General features: G+C 35.4%; 1 pseudogene; it reads right to left on the bottom strand.

Moving 5' to 3' along the window:
- Nucleotides 1–823: 823 nt before the first annotated feature.
- Nucleotides 824–13,760, bottom strand: LOC113500608 (annotated as a pseudogene).
- Nucleotides 13,761–15,566: the final 1,806 nt, after the last annotated feature.

The raw sequence follows: 15,566 nt of genomic DNA on the forward strand, positions 1-15,566 counted from the left end.
TTTTCTCTTGGTGTCATGTTAAATGATAATACTGTTTTGGGATCGAATAATCCACGCAAATTGCTAACATACCTGGGCGCCATTTTGATGACGTAATTTGACAGTACATTTTTATTGAATGCCAATTTTACTGCTGACTTGTAATGTCGTCATTTTCACTTAATGCGATTTAGTTCCTATCTGCTATCAATTGGCCAGGATTATACATTAAAAACATTTATTATTCTTTTTCGCTTTAAATAGTAATTTACGAAATTAAATTGGGACTTTATATATCAAACCGTAGGACAAAACGTTTTTTAAACCCAGAAGAGAAAAATATTGCAGGCAGTACTCTAATTGCAATAATAGTTTGTACGTTAAAAACAGAAGTTTAACATAAGATTAAGTAGTACACGCTAGTTTCTTCCACATACGTAGTCAGCATTCATTAGTAATCTTTGAACCAGTTTCTGCAATTCTAATTATATGTTTCTTTTCTAGTTGTGCGTTGCAATTGTCATGTACGCACTTATTCATATAATATACAATATTCATATAGTCAGCGCATACTACTGCGCAAAGTTTTGCTGAATGTAAAATTAGACTCTCAATATTCTCTCATATCATGATTATGATCATGACTAAAAGAGCTCTGATAAAGAAATAAGTGGGGCGGTACGATTGATGAGAAGGTGGAGACCACTAAGACACATAAGCCCATAGTAATCACAATTCAAAATCACGTGTATTGTAAATGTCGTTCTCAAATAAGCAATTTAATCAACCCTTAATGCAATAATGTATCTTATCTACATGATCAGGTGGTACAAAACCGCTTGACACCTTTATTAAAGGTCTATCCTTCTTCGGGGTAATATCTCACCTCAAGATCGATGATCTCCCTCGGGTTAGGGGCTCTGGGGGCTTCCTTGACCGCGGGATGTGGACTCCGTCCTTATGTACCTCCGCCTCAATGTACCGCAGTTTGCGTTCCATCTCATCGCAGCGACGGACTTCATTGACAAACTTACGCTGGAACGCGTTGACGTCCGGATTCAACTGGAAACAGAAGGTTATGTTAATAAATTAGGGATTAGTGTTCATAGGAAGATGTGTTAAGTGAGTTAAGTAGACATCTTGGTTGTTTGGATAAAAATGGATCCGGATTTGGTCTGATGTTGACGTATGTAAGCGCTGTATATACCTACTAAGTCCTTGCTAAGATTATTTTTCTCCGAAATTATTTCGTCTCAAATATGACTTCATACAATACGTTGCAGGATGACTGTTTTCTGTTGTACATCTCAGTGCCATCGAACGCTAAGCTGATATTTATTTAATCAAAATGCTTATTTTTACAATCATGTTTCAAATAATTACCTATTGCTGAGATGTCGTGCTAACAGTAAAGTCTATTACACTTAGTCATAGTGACACCATCATCGAGACCTAACATTGTTCTTTAACAATAATGTTTAATTGTGTACAAATGTTACAACAACTAGTGACATAATGTCTCTATTTATAAACAGTATAGTAAGTACTTTCAGTAAACATTGTAAGACCCGAATCATAACACTCTCTTGTGTATGGTGAGTACACACGCGTTCAAATTACTATAATTAAAAATTCTCATTAACATAATACAAGTTTCAAGAAAAAAATCATTAGCTACAAAATTGCTTTGAAGATATTGTAACACAATATTCAAGAAATTTATTTTGAGCTTGTCTGCTCGTTAAAATTGTCCTCTATTAGACTTCATTGTCGATAGTCCATAAATGCCGGCGGATAATTATGTTTAATTTGTTCGACACTTCAGTCTGGTGTATTTTAAGACAAAATTATCAGGTAGGTACCTATTTAACAGTAGATATATTGTATTGTCAGTTGAATACGATTACTTTTGAAATATGGTTTGACATTGTAAACTGATAAAAGACAGATTTTGTATGTTTTACAGAATGATGATAATTAATAATAATAACAGATAAAGGCATCCAGATATTGAAATTATGTCCCCTTGTTCGCCTTTAAAAAAGGACTGGATCTGAAGAGAGGTACGAATAACACATATGAATTTGGCACAAACCGCTGCTTATCTAATTTAAAACCTAGATGGAAATATCCACTACAGCCAAATGAACAATGGCGTTGTAAAGCTTAGCCTTAGGGTTTTACAAAAACTAGACAGGGCCGCGATATAACTAGATGTCTAGATTGGGAATAGGTAGGAATGAATAAGCAAGGGCAATTCCGAAGGTTGTCTGGAAGATATCGCTTTAGCGATAAGACCGCCATTGTACCCTAACATTGTATGTATTAAGAATCACTGCTGTAATTCCATGGTGTACAATAAAGAATATTCTAATTCTAAGGGCAAACGAACCAAACTTCGGGACGTCGGTGTCACAATAACGAGGATGAAGTGGAGCTGCGCAAGCCACTTGACAAGAGGAAGAGGCGGCAGGTGGACTATAGCGGTGACAGAATGTTGGCTAAGGCAAGATAAAAGAAGCTTCCGTCTTCCCGGAGTCGATGATATAGTAACGGTCTCAGGTCAAGTCTGGATGGGGCTGGCACAGAACCGTAAAAAATTGACATGAGAAATGGGGGACAATGGCTGTGGATGATGCCGATGAACCAAGGAATTAGAATCGCCCTCTAGAGTTGAGAACTATGCTCAACAAAGAGTATTCGGACGGACTAGATCTTACATTAACATACAGTTTTGGTCCTTTTGGTAATATGGGCTGAATGCAAAAAGACTAACGTTAACGTGTTTTATAACTCGACTTATTGCCTAATAGAGCTCAACTATGTATTTAGTATAAATATTCCTTAAATGTAAGCATAGATAAACTGGCAATGCAAAGCGCGTTCTAGTTTTATTTAACTAGTCGTATGACGTAATTGCACGACAAAATTTAAATGTGTAAATAGTTTGTCATATATTAGATATTTAGTATTTTAAAGTCAAGTATTTTCCATCTAAATCGTACAAAAATAAATAACGGGGAAAAAGAATTAAAATATTAATCTTTATTTCTTCGATTCCCATCGATTTTTTTATTTTATTTCTCAAACGTAAATTGATCAAATTGGATGTGAATGAGTGAATGAAATTAACGCTTGTCGTTTTACCTTTATGTGCATCTATAACAGCTTAGTTGTTACGTCTGAACTTCTAATAAACTTTAAAGCATTTAATCTTTGTAATTGTTTAATGTTCACATATTCTTTTATTATCTTTCTAATGGATTCAAAATATTATTTGCTTAATAGATACTTTAAAACGTGTAGAGCAAAATCTCGTCTCAACTTTGTAAGAATAAATATCAATACACGATGCTCAGAAATCAAAAAGTATGACACAGATCGTGTCAAAAAACTTTGCCCGTTCAAGATTATAGTTGTATAACTATATTGGTATAAGATTTATTGATTAGAAATTACCATCATGTTTACATAACACTGTGCGAGTGTTTAGTGCGTGGGTGAGATGAAGTACCACAGAACAAGGCTGTGAGAAATAGTTCAACATCTGTAGAAATGTTACAAAATGCCCTGTTTTAAAAAATATTCGAATCGGAGAGTTGAATGACCTTGTTGTCACTCTAATATAACACAGCTAAACAAACAGGATTTAGTACTTTAAATTCGGCCGCATAAGTGTGTGCACGTGCAGAAAGACAAACACAGGTAAAGAATATGGGCTATAGAAGAACCATCGTAAAAAAATACATGTTTTGAAAAATTCCAGTATTGAGTTTCATTATTATTAAATAATTACTGGGTGACTGGCTTTTTTGTATTTGCAGAGCTTTCTAGCAAGAACATGATACTTTCGCGACATCTTCAGCCAGACAAATGTTTTTACAGAGAATCGTTTGGACTATGAGAACGAACTTGAGAGTAACAATGTAAAACAAAACCTACTGAGAGCTAATTTACATTATCTGCATATAATTACGCCATAACTACGGGAAGAGCAATAAAAAATACAGTAAAATCTATTGAATTACTATAGGATTTAAATAGGTACTTCATTGTTTTAATGTTTTCATTATATTCTCACATATGATTTTATGTGAATTCTATGTTAATAAAGTCATTGTGGTGTAAATTGCGATCAGGTGTCATGGCGGAAACCGGTCCGGCGGGAGGCCTAACCTTAGCGGCCAAACATTGCATCCTTCGTCATGGTGAGCCAAGACTCGCGAGGCGCACGCGCAGATGGCATTGCGATTTTATTCCGCTAGTATTGCGTATGACTGTCTCGACTGATTTATCATTGAATGAGTTTTATTCGTGGGTATAGTCATTTAAAGAAATAGTTTTGATATGAAAGTCAATCTTTTAGAATATTAATAATTGATACTTATTAAAAAAGTTTAAGAAAAAAATTATACATCAAGGGTATTTAAATTTCCAACCAAAGGTTATATTATCTGTGTGCAATAAAAACCTATTTTACCTCTCCTGCATTATCGTATGAAACAATCGCTCAACGACAGCTTACTTTAAGATATAAAGTATTATAAGATAGTACAATACACACAAAAACAACATCATTGATCTCTAAAGTCTAGATAAGAACACAAGTTCATGTTTATCTCAGTCCTGCCACTCAAGCAGTTGCCAACTGACGGTAAGATACCAAGTAGTTCTTAAAACTCATGAAATCATTCCATTACAATGCTTAATGAAAATAATTGTCCGAGATGAAGACCTTCACAACACTATTTACATGAAACAACTCGATCATTAGTCTTATCAATCAAAGAAAAAAAATACCCACAACCTGCATAAGGAAAAATATTTCAACTGCTACCTTTTACAAGCAACTGCGATCTGACAGAATAATTTATGCCCGTGTTGCATGGCCGCGGGCGAAGACAGACCTTGCTGGACCACCTTCAAGTGGCCCAAATTGCCAGCTCGCTAACCTTACCCGATCGAACAACTCCAACTAACTCGTCACGCTTACAACTTTCCGATGATTATGCAACGACTTTTTTTTCGCGTCACTAGATGAGTATAAATGGTAAATGCGAGAGGATGTGAACGTTATATTTTTTGAAATTTGGCCTTATAAATAATATATGTGCATGTATAATCACGCTGTCAAATTTAAGAGTAATTGGCACAACTGAAGTCCGGAAAGCACTTCCCTATGGTGTTTATGAACGTTGCCTTCAAAGTTTCAAGGTCTGAAACAGGTATTGCGAAATTACGAATTTTACGTTTAGAGAAAAACAGTTCATGTTTATGAAGCCTTGTTCAGTGATGACGAAGATTTAACATAATTCTCCAAATCAACGACTCATTGTTTCTTGGATAAATAAGATACCATTTGCATTCAACGGCAAAAAGAGGAAATTTTGTGATTAGTACTTACGTCTCTAAACTGTACGGTGCCGGCTTCTCCCAGCTCGGACACGGAGGTGTAAGCCGCCTCGGGCTGTATGAAGAGCTGGCATAAAGCCATCTCTTCGCTGCGGAACATGGCCCCCATACTGGTGGTCTATTATGCCCCTCGTGTTTCTGAAAATAGACACACACCGCATTAGTTTAATTACCCTAATGAGCAGCTGTCAAGAATAAAATTAGAAAATAAACACAATTTTTAAGAGAAATTTGATGTTTGCTAGTAATTTATCTGCAACAAGCCAGTGGATGCTATCACGAATGTGGTATAAATAAAGTATAAAAATTGTAGAAAAATCACTTGTATGTAAGTACGGCAAGCCGTAACTAATTTCACTTAACATATAGCGAAAAAGAATTTTGTTGGCGTGAATTAATTCGATCCATTGCATGTTATTCATCAAAATAGTCGGAATGCTGCTATAAACGCATGGTGCGAGCCTTTTAAGAGCTGAGGTCTCACATTGTGCCGGCCGCGCACCTTATTAGACACCGGTACATGTGTCAGTGGAAGGTACAATGGGAAAACGTTCGCAATTGATTTGGCGGCCTCTGATTGAAATGGGGGCAACTTCAACTTATTATCATTCAACTTCGTCACAAGGTTGACTTATGATTACTTATTGCAACTTATCGGTATCGTGTGAATTGACAGTCTTGACATTGCATTGCTATTAACTGTGGCAGTGGCAATATTGAATTTACTTGTTTCACGCTAATAATTAATCTAATTGGTACATATGAGTCATAAGTGCAGTTACTGTCTCCGGAGTTTCTTTGGAGGTAAAAAAGCAAGTTGAAAATAGAATGTTATCGATTTCGATAACAGCGTGAAATGAACGCAAGGCTAAGAGTGCTAAGACACAATGTTAAGTAGTACTTCAGTTTAATGGACAATGTGACCTGGAATGTGCTTTTGAATTCTCAAATGGGTTTATTAGCCGCTTATCAAGTAATACGCGATAAGGAACAATTAAGTAGGTCTTAGCCTGCAAACTTTACATTCGTACTAAAATAAAACTCATAAAAATTGCAAAAAGTTCTGGATTTTTCGTTAATATTTGAATTCAAGTGCACATGAATGGTGCAGTTAACCTTCGTACCTACACACGCAATTACTGCGTCAACATTCGCTCGAAGATCCGGCCTCAAAATTAATTAGTCTTTCAGTTCTGATGGTGTAGAATAATTGCAATACAATCAACATGGAGTGACTCATTATACCAATTACTGTTATTGAGTGCACCGCTTTTTACGAATTAAAACTCGAACGAGTTGTGGCCACTAACCGTGACACAAGATATTCGACACGCGTGCTCATGCGTGCCACCACTGTTTTCAAAAGCAAACAGTTTCATTAGACATTATCGTCTAATTAAGATCATGTAGGTAAGAGGTATTTGTAGGCCGTCACACACTGATTGAAAATTGTGGATTTTATTGTATTATCGTTTATTACAAGAATTTGTGTTTGCAGAAACGGCGATACTTTTCTTCAAAATGTTTGAAGAATGAACGTGTTTAAGAAGTACGTGTTTTTTTTTTGGTAACTAGTATTGGGTATATTGGTTATTACCGCAATTAAATGCTACGTAGGTAAGCAAAGGAAATTTTCTTACAGCCTTTGAACATGAACGTGATTGATCTTTGATCATGATTATTCAATTCTATTTTTAGTCTGTTGTAGCTCATTAGTGGTATAAGCGTTAGGTATATCAAAGTACGAAATGCAAAAATATTGACGGTGGTTTGCGTAATATTGTTATTGTTTATGAACTAGGCGGGAACCAAGTGTTTTCGTTACGACTTGCTTTGCTTGTTCAGAATACGAAGACCTAGTGTTCTCAAGGTGATTTCACTCAATAAGTGAATTTAAAACCTCTAATCTGAATATGTGAAAATCATATAAGTTACAAACACAAAACTGTAACTGCTAGATTTATCATAAGTACAGAGTCCAATGTATTTCTAAACAGCTATGATCTTGACTCGACCTAGGTTTATGGAAATTCTATATTGCAAACGTATTATGGCTATAAACAAATGAACTGACTAAGGAACAAGTGAATATTTATCAAGATTATTAAATCACCATGAGTAATGCAAGGCAAGTGACAAAAAACGCTCGTCTTGCTTGCAGTACGTTCCCATCCACTGAAGCAGGAATCGACGTTCGCGGTCAGTAGCAAGGCCAAGTTTTTGCGGACCTCCAACTGTTACGCGGTTAAGTTTTTGTGATAAACGTTATTCTATTTGATAATAGTCTTATCAACTGCCAACTGCCGACTTCCTAAACATTTTTTTACGACCAGCTAGTGACAAAACGAGACGAATGAAGACGAATTTGCTTACGAAATTGTTGTAACGGTTGCCCAATTTTAGTCAACTATAAAAAGTGGTGGGTTTCTGAAAATTAATCCCGAGATTCTAACGCTTTCCAAGTTGTTTGCCATAAGCAATGCTGTCTTATCAAGTGCACCATATTGGCACATTCTTAGGTGGACTTTTTCATGTGTAATCAGTTTCGCAAATATATGATATCGTTTACACCTTTGTTTAAATAATGTGATTCCTGAAAACATTACGTAGTGACATAAGGTTTGTTTAAGCTTAAGCACGATTTCGTCAAGAGTTATATGAAGTGCCCTGGATTTTCCCATATCACGTACCTGTGTAGGTAATTTCGTAATCTATTCTAATTTAAAATGAATGTTGCTAATAATAACAAACCACGTTCGTCATATTTGACCGTAATTACAGTTTCTTTTTATCTTAAAGATAGACACGTCTAAATACAATTAAACAAAGATACTCATTAAAAAATCGAGATAAAGATACACTTGAGTTGAAGAATACGCGCTGACGTAAGTAGAAACAAAAGATTTGAGCGTCTGTAGCCAGCAGATAATTTGAACGGCTGCTATGTAGTTATCATAACAAATGATTGACAAGACAGTTAAAGCGATTAGTAACGTTTACCAGACACAAACATGGGAGGCCTATCACCACGTCTTGAGTAAGTCTGTTGTTGTTGACATTATGACCTTTATAAATCTTTGTAGGTGTCCCAAAGGCGTTACACTTGTCAGTTCATCTTGAAATATTTAGTACCAGTTAGTTGCCGACTTGCGAAAGAGTAGAACAACCCATAGCAGGTATTTAGACGTATGCTGAACACGACACAAATATTGTTCTAACACATTAAATATTCATACGCCGTTGCAACCTTCTTCGAACGACCACGTTACAAGTTACGTACCTAAATATATTGTACTTAGTTTGTAAGGCAGAACACAAAGGTTTACAAAGGACATATACTAACCTGCAGATGATGAAGTAGATAGTATTAGTGCAATGCCATACGGGTACGACAAAGACTTAAAAATAAAAAATAAATCTGTAATTCCTTATAATGGTTTTCTAATGTTACTCTAATAGCCCGAATATTGATCCGTAAAGTCTAAGGATATGTTAAAAAAGTAAAGATTTTATCGGAATTTTACCAATTGAATTTAGTAAAATCTCAATATTTAAGTGAGTGGTGACTCCGGTTCACATTTTTACCATTAAGAGTTGACAAACCTTAGGATCTACCATAGTTCGGGCCTCGATAAATACAAATACCAAAGTGAATATCCAAGAACAAATGACAACTTGGCTCTATTTAATAAAACGTTTTATAAAATAAAAGAACTGGCCTACATTTCACAATCCGATATCAAGGAATTCAATGCAACATGTGTAGAGTAAATAATTTCTCCACAGCTGTTATTAGATCGACAGATTTATAAGAATTTCATTCAATGCGTGTAAAGATTGCAAGTATAAAAGCAAATATTGGTCAATACTTAGTCATGGCCTCATTTTTAAATTATATTTATTATGCTGTTATGACGGGTACATTTTACATTTCCATGTCGATTTTTTCCTATGAATGTATTCCTATCTAAAAAATTGAAGTGTCGGTTTGTAATATTGAAATAACTGTTTTTTCGTCTGTATGTTCCGGCTTATCTCTAAAATGCCTGGACCGATTTAGACGGGAAGTGTTTTGTTATTTTATAAAAATGAAATTCTTGTTAACTACTACGCGGATGTATTTGCGAGTACAGCTAGTGTAAAATAACACAGTTGACCCTCGACCTTTAATTTCCGATATAAGGTATTTATTGCAACACGACTGTTATAATTACTTGTAGCATTTACTTCAGTGTTCTGTGAGTATAAGCACTCCTCAGGATGTTGCCTTGAGCCAAAAACAACAAATCACAGTAACCGATCCATAATAGCTACTACAGATAGTTTACTACGTAAGTGGAAGTATTCTAAGAGTATCTATCAATAATGAATCGAATTTGAATTACATTCATCCATCAACAAATTTGCAAACCGCAAAATTTCCCTCCAAATTCCGATAGTAGTATTTGTCATCGGTGGAGCGTGTGACTGAGTCCGCTAATGATAAGGATATGGCAATTTTACCTTATTAAAGAAGAGCGAAATCAAATTTGAACATAAGGACCCTAATCTACTTCTTCCTAATCAGGGCCCCGATTCCACTATGTACAATGGCTAATGAATGAATGGAAATAGGATTAAAATCACACTATTCGTATTCTGATTAAAATTTTTCCACCACAATAATTGGAAATTCAGTACAGGGCGGAACGCTCACGGTCAATACAATGGATTTCCAATTAGTGTGTTGGCAAAATACTTAAGAGAATAGGAATAGTTTCAAATTTATCCTATTGCCATTCATTCATCGGCAATTGTGGAATAGCAGAATCGGGGCCCTGTTAAGAGCAACCAACATTATTAAGATCGAAGTCTTAACAATCTTATCTCCCCAAAAATAACGTTCGAACATCATTTTACAACAGATGGATAATTTAAACAGGATAAATTGTGCCAGTGTTGTGTTATGAAGGTTATCACGTATGTCGGTACTATATGTACATGCTAATCTATATATAGGTAGTGTAATGTGGTTCTGTTCTCAAAGGCCAATCGTTCACTGTCGGTTTCCGGTGTCTACTTAGCAAGCTTCCGATTACCTGACCTTTCGTTTTTACGGGAATTGAATGTAACTGCAATCAATCAGTCAGCATTTATATCTGTTTCTGATAGTTGGCGTTTATTAGTTGATTGCTTAAGAAAATCTATTCTGGCGCAATATACTTGTTAATCTCCGCAAAAGCTATAGATCAGTTTTGGGGCATAATATAAGCTTTTTTTTTATTTTACGAGGAAAGTCGTGGACGAAGCTGTAAAACCTGTAAAGGACAGCTAGGTGGTTATATTTGGTCATTTTAAATGTTACGCTGGCTTGGTTGACGTACATGTTTTGTTCTGAATTAGGTGCGTCGTAAAAAAGTTATTGGAGCACGAAAAACTCGGGACCAAATGCCATTCATGTCGCAACTGTGTCCAAATACTTGTTCCTTTGTGTCCATGAGCTAACAGCTAATACACAGGTTTACTCTTTACCTCTTCGACAAACCAAATATATGAACTGAGGTGCGCATTAGTAAAAAAAACCCGGGCTTTGTTCAAGTCAAAAGACTTCCTAGATCTTGTAAACAAAAAAGTTTGACTTTAAATAATAAACCATCTGCTCATTGAGGAATGCGTGTTTTTCATAAAAAGTTCTGCGCAGTACTTCAAAGTACTGGAATATTTCGACATGACCAGTTATAAACAATTGCAATATATGATATAAACTGACTAATTTTAGCGTGTAAAGCGATCGAGAGCATCACCGCATGTATATGATGACAGGCCATAACAAATAGCTATCGAGAACGTACGCTGCAGGAAACTCGTAATTACATACTTATCCTCAGATGAAATATTAGATATAATAAACAAATATTTTGGTATAATCGGCATGGTTCTGAGTGATTTAGGTCTTTGCCAATATTTTGTGCTACATTAGGGTCGTAGGGTTCCATAAACATGCCAAGTAAAAGAACAAAAGCCTTTCTTTATGGTAGTTTGCAAAACCCGACGATTTTAGTATTTAAGCCGTAGTAACTCAAAGTATGAAAACATGCATACATTTTTGGAGAAAATCGTCAGGTAAAGACTTGCGATTCTCAAATGTTTAGGCATGTGGTGTAAAAAATAGATTAAGCCCAAAACTGAACGAATGAATTAAGGTTACAGGGAAAATTTACACTTGATTATTTGATTTAAATATGTTTAACGTCAGTCCACAAACCTTGCACTCATTACTCGTGGAAATATATTCAATATTTGCTGTAACTGCTAGTTATATTATTTGAAGGAAACAGCTCGATCATCCAATTTACTTTATTACTGCGTACAATGCACATCTATGTAAACCGTTTTATGTCCAAAACTTGGCAGTTTTACAAACACCAAGTAATTAGAGTGTTCATATTACGAGGTGAACAATGTCAAATAGTTCTTAATTAGTAAAAATGTATTTTAAAACTGCTGTCATACACCGGATATTAGATTTTGATATTTATGTTGAGATATGTTGACTAAGCAGTTGGATTGACCTCAGACGACTGCCAATCTAATATCGACTGAATTTAAATAGTGCAACATGAGTTATTTTATGTATTTAATTAAATTTACATGTTTAGAGACCTTGGCACGGCAATGGGACAAGTGTAGGCCGATATTCTATTACATTGTGAATGATTTTTATTGTCTGTTGACCTTAAACTACCATAAACTTTACGATTATGTAACCGATATGGAAAGATCTTTGTAATAAGCATGTCTTAGAACTTTCCTATCATAGTGATCAATTCAGTACTGTCAGAGATAAGGCCATGCCTCTAAAAACGGACATCCCGCGTATCAGTTGACAAATGTTTAAAAAAACAGATAGATTACGTACAGAGCGCTTCTGTCTTTGCTTAAAGATATGTAACGAATGAAGTTATCTTAATGTAGTGAGCACTTTATCTCGGCACGTGATTCCTGAGTAGAACGTTCACAAAACAAACACCTTGGTTACCGGCGGGCACACAGCTCGGCCAACTAGATGATTGAATTAAATTGATAGCATCTAACTGAAAGGATGGCGACACACGTCATATTGCTTCCGAGGGACAGCGCCGTAGATTTATGATCATCGTAGATTCATCTTGTGTGGTCGAATACAATTGTATACTTAACAAATTGAATATGGGACGAGAATTGTCTGTATAATAGTTATTACATGACGACACATTTAGAATACTAGGAAGCGTCATTAAGTATAATAGCAGCGATCTGTGATCTTTCATCTGTTACAAGTCCATCAGGTGACATCGTCTACATAACTACTTACTATGTAGCTGTCACTCAAACATGCTTAGAGAGTATCGTATTAAATTTCACAACAAGTCGTGTACGCGGGACCTACTGGACATTGAACGTTAACGCGCTAATGTTTTTACGATGAAGATGAGTAACAAAACGCAGGCAATATAGTGGGAAAAGTCGGCACGTGATTTACAACCCATGAAAAAAAATAACAGGTGAATAAAATATAACGACTGCTTTGATAGAACGAGTAAATAATGTCTTGCCGTGATATACACTCGAGTTATTGATATTACCCAGATATTGACAGATGATAACAGACCTCTTAAATAGATCATTAACACAAACATTCAAGATCTGGATCATAAACAGATACGATAGCACAGGTCTTTGTCAAGATACTGTTGAGAGAGAGATAAAAATATCAAGGACATATCGAGACCTGAATAACTTAGTAACTTGTAATTTGAGACTCGAAAAATTGGGAATAAGACCGGTATTTTAATATAATTTATTTTCATTGCTTATCTAAGACGTTCCAATTAGAAAGCCATAAAAAGTGAGTTCAAATATAGAATTAACAATATTTAAATTAATTAAACAGTTAAATATATTTATCTAACGCACAGGTCGTATAATCCGTCAAGCCCGATGAAGGGTTAACACAATATACGATAAAAGTTATCAAAACACAGTTTCCACACTAATTACTCATAATAACCAACAAACTCAAAGAAATGCTTTCGATTCAACTCATCAAGTATAAAACTTGTGTACGTAAGGCTCGATTCGTAGTCAAGGCGGCTGCTATCGCTCCGTACGTTACATTCAATGCAATTATATACTCAGGAATTTGTTAGTTAATGCAAGTACCGCGGAAATGAACTTTATTAACTAGACGATTAGGTTTAAATAATATTGTTAGTGGATTGTGAGAGACGCACCAGTGATCGTGTTTCGTCGCGTAGTCCTCGCACGGTCACACGTTTGGCGCGATCGACGCGCGGTAACTGACTGACGTTATTCTGATATTGCTATGTTGGTGCCGCCGAACATGTGACCATACCAACTTCGTGATGTAGTCGTTAAATTGTCCCCCAACTTTATATTACTTACAGGCACCTTAATAACGTATTACCTTTATTTTGAAACGCGTTTTATCGCCTATCTAGACATTTTATGCGTTTGCGCATACATCTTTGAAATGTTAATGTTCCGTGGATTGTCAACACTGAGTGTATAAGAATATTTTATTACAAACCTATTAAATTTGAATTCAGTTTTACTGAAACGACTGATATGAATAACAACAATGGTCTCTTATGTTCAATTGTTTTAGAATTTCTACGACAAAATAGAATGTAATGCAAATAAGATGTATTTGGAATACATTAAAAGCGAGATAAAAGCGTGTTTTCAGACAATAGACAGCAATTAGAATAAAATGTTGTATAATATAAATGAGTATTAAAACACTTACATATAGTTAGGAAGTTGATATCCCTCGGTAAAAAACTACACGAGTGTCGTGTCTGTGTTGTTTTCGGATCAGCTGATGATAAGGAAGATGAGAGCTATCTCGTGATCGCGGCGTGAGGTTGGCAGCACTGTCGCCACTGGCGGCTCCTGCGCAGCCTCCGTGGCCTCGCGACTCATCATTGCGTGATTCGTACTGCGGTTTAATAACGACTGTGTACACTAACTATTTAATGTAATACAATTTACATTAAGCAGGCATTGAGATGGAATATTATTTTAAATGTAATTTATTTTATGGTTTTTTCTTTACATGCATCTATAATTTTGAGAATACTTACGTCAATTGCTAATGTTGTTTTTGTTAGTAGGTACCTGTATAGATAATATTGCTTCGCTTGTTTTAAATAGAGTGGTTAGTTTTATACCATGTCAAATATAATGGAACCATTTTAATGTATGAATTATGTCATCTACACATCTGTAAAAATGAATAGGAGTACCGATTATTATACAATCTGGCAGACGAAAATAATACTTAAAAATAAACAAAAAGTTAAATCTAACAGTATATCTTGGATTTCAACCTCAACTCAATGTTTACTGACTTACCTATGCTCTAGGGATCAGGGCCCTAATTCCTATTTACAATTGCCAAATGAATGAATGGAAATGGATAAAAATGGAAATTCATTGTAATGAGTGTTCCGCCCCGGACTAAAATTTCCAATTATAGTGTTGGCAAAATAATGTGTAAATGTGTGTAGATAGTGTCAATTTAATCCAATTTCCATTCATTCACCAGCTATTGCAAATAGAGAAATTCTCATAGTAACTTTAAACTTAGGCCGGTTTTAAAAAAATGTAAGGATGTGACTACGAATCCCTACATAATTATCTAATTTCAAAAATATCTCAAACTAGAACTACCCTTCAAAATTTAAAGAGGCCTTATCACTACTCTACTAGCTGTACTCATTATTCAAATAGTCAACTGATTCACTATAATTGAGAACCTTACCATCTCGGAATGTGCGGCACTTCACATCATTCAATCAAATCTAGTTAATTATGACATCATTTTGAACATGGCCATGGTTCTGAGTCTACCATCAAGATACGTAAGACAGGATTGATTGTGGGAGCGGGACAGCGCTCTACAAGGCATAGCGCGGCGTCTCTTTTCCACAGCTGCGATAGTCCTGCTTTAAGATATTGGAGTAGGTCCTGACTATCGGAAGCTAGCGTGATGAACTGATGAGTGGTTGTGACGTAACTGTCTTTAGACTTCCTCTGGTAACTAAGAAACAAACTTTAAATAAAGATGACTAAAAACTATTCATGCATCTAATTATATAACGTAGGAAAATAATAAAATCTATTTTAATCTC

Source organism: Trichoplusia ni, chromosome 14 (genome assembly GCF_003590095.1).
Source record: "Trichoplusia ni isolate ovarian cell line Hi5 chromosome 14, tn1, whole genome shotgun sequence".
Taxonomy (NCBI): Eukaryota; Metazoa; Arthropoda; class Insecta; order Lepidoptera; family Noctuidae; genus Trichoplusia; species Trichoplusia ni.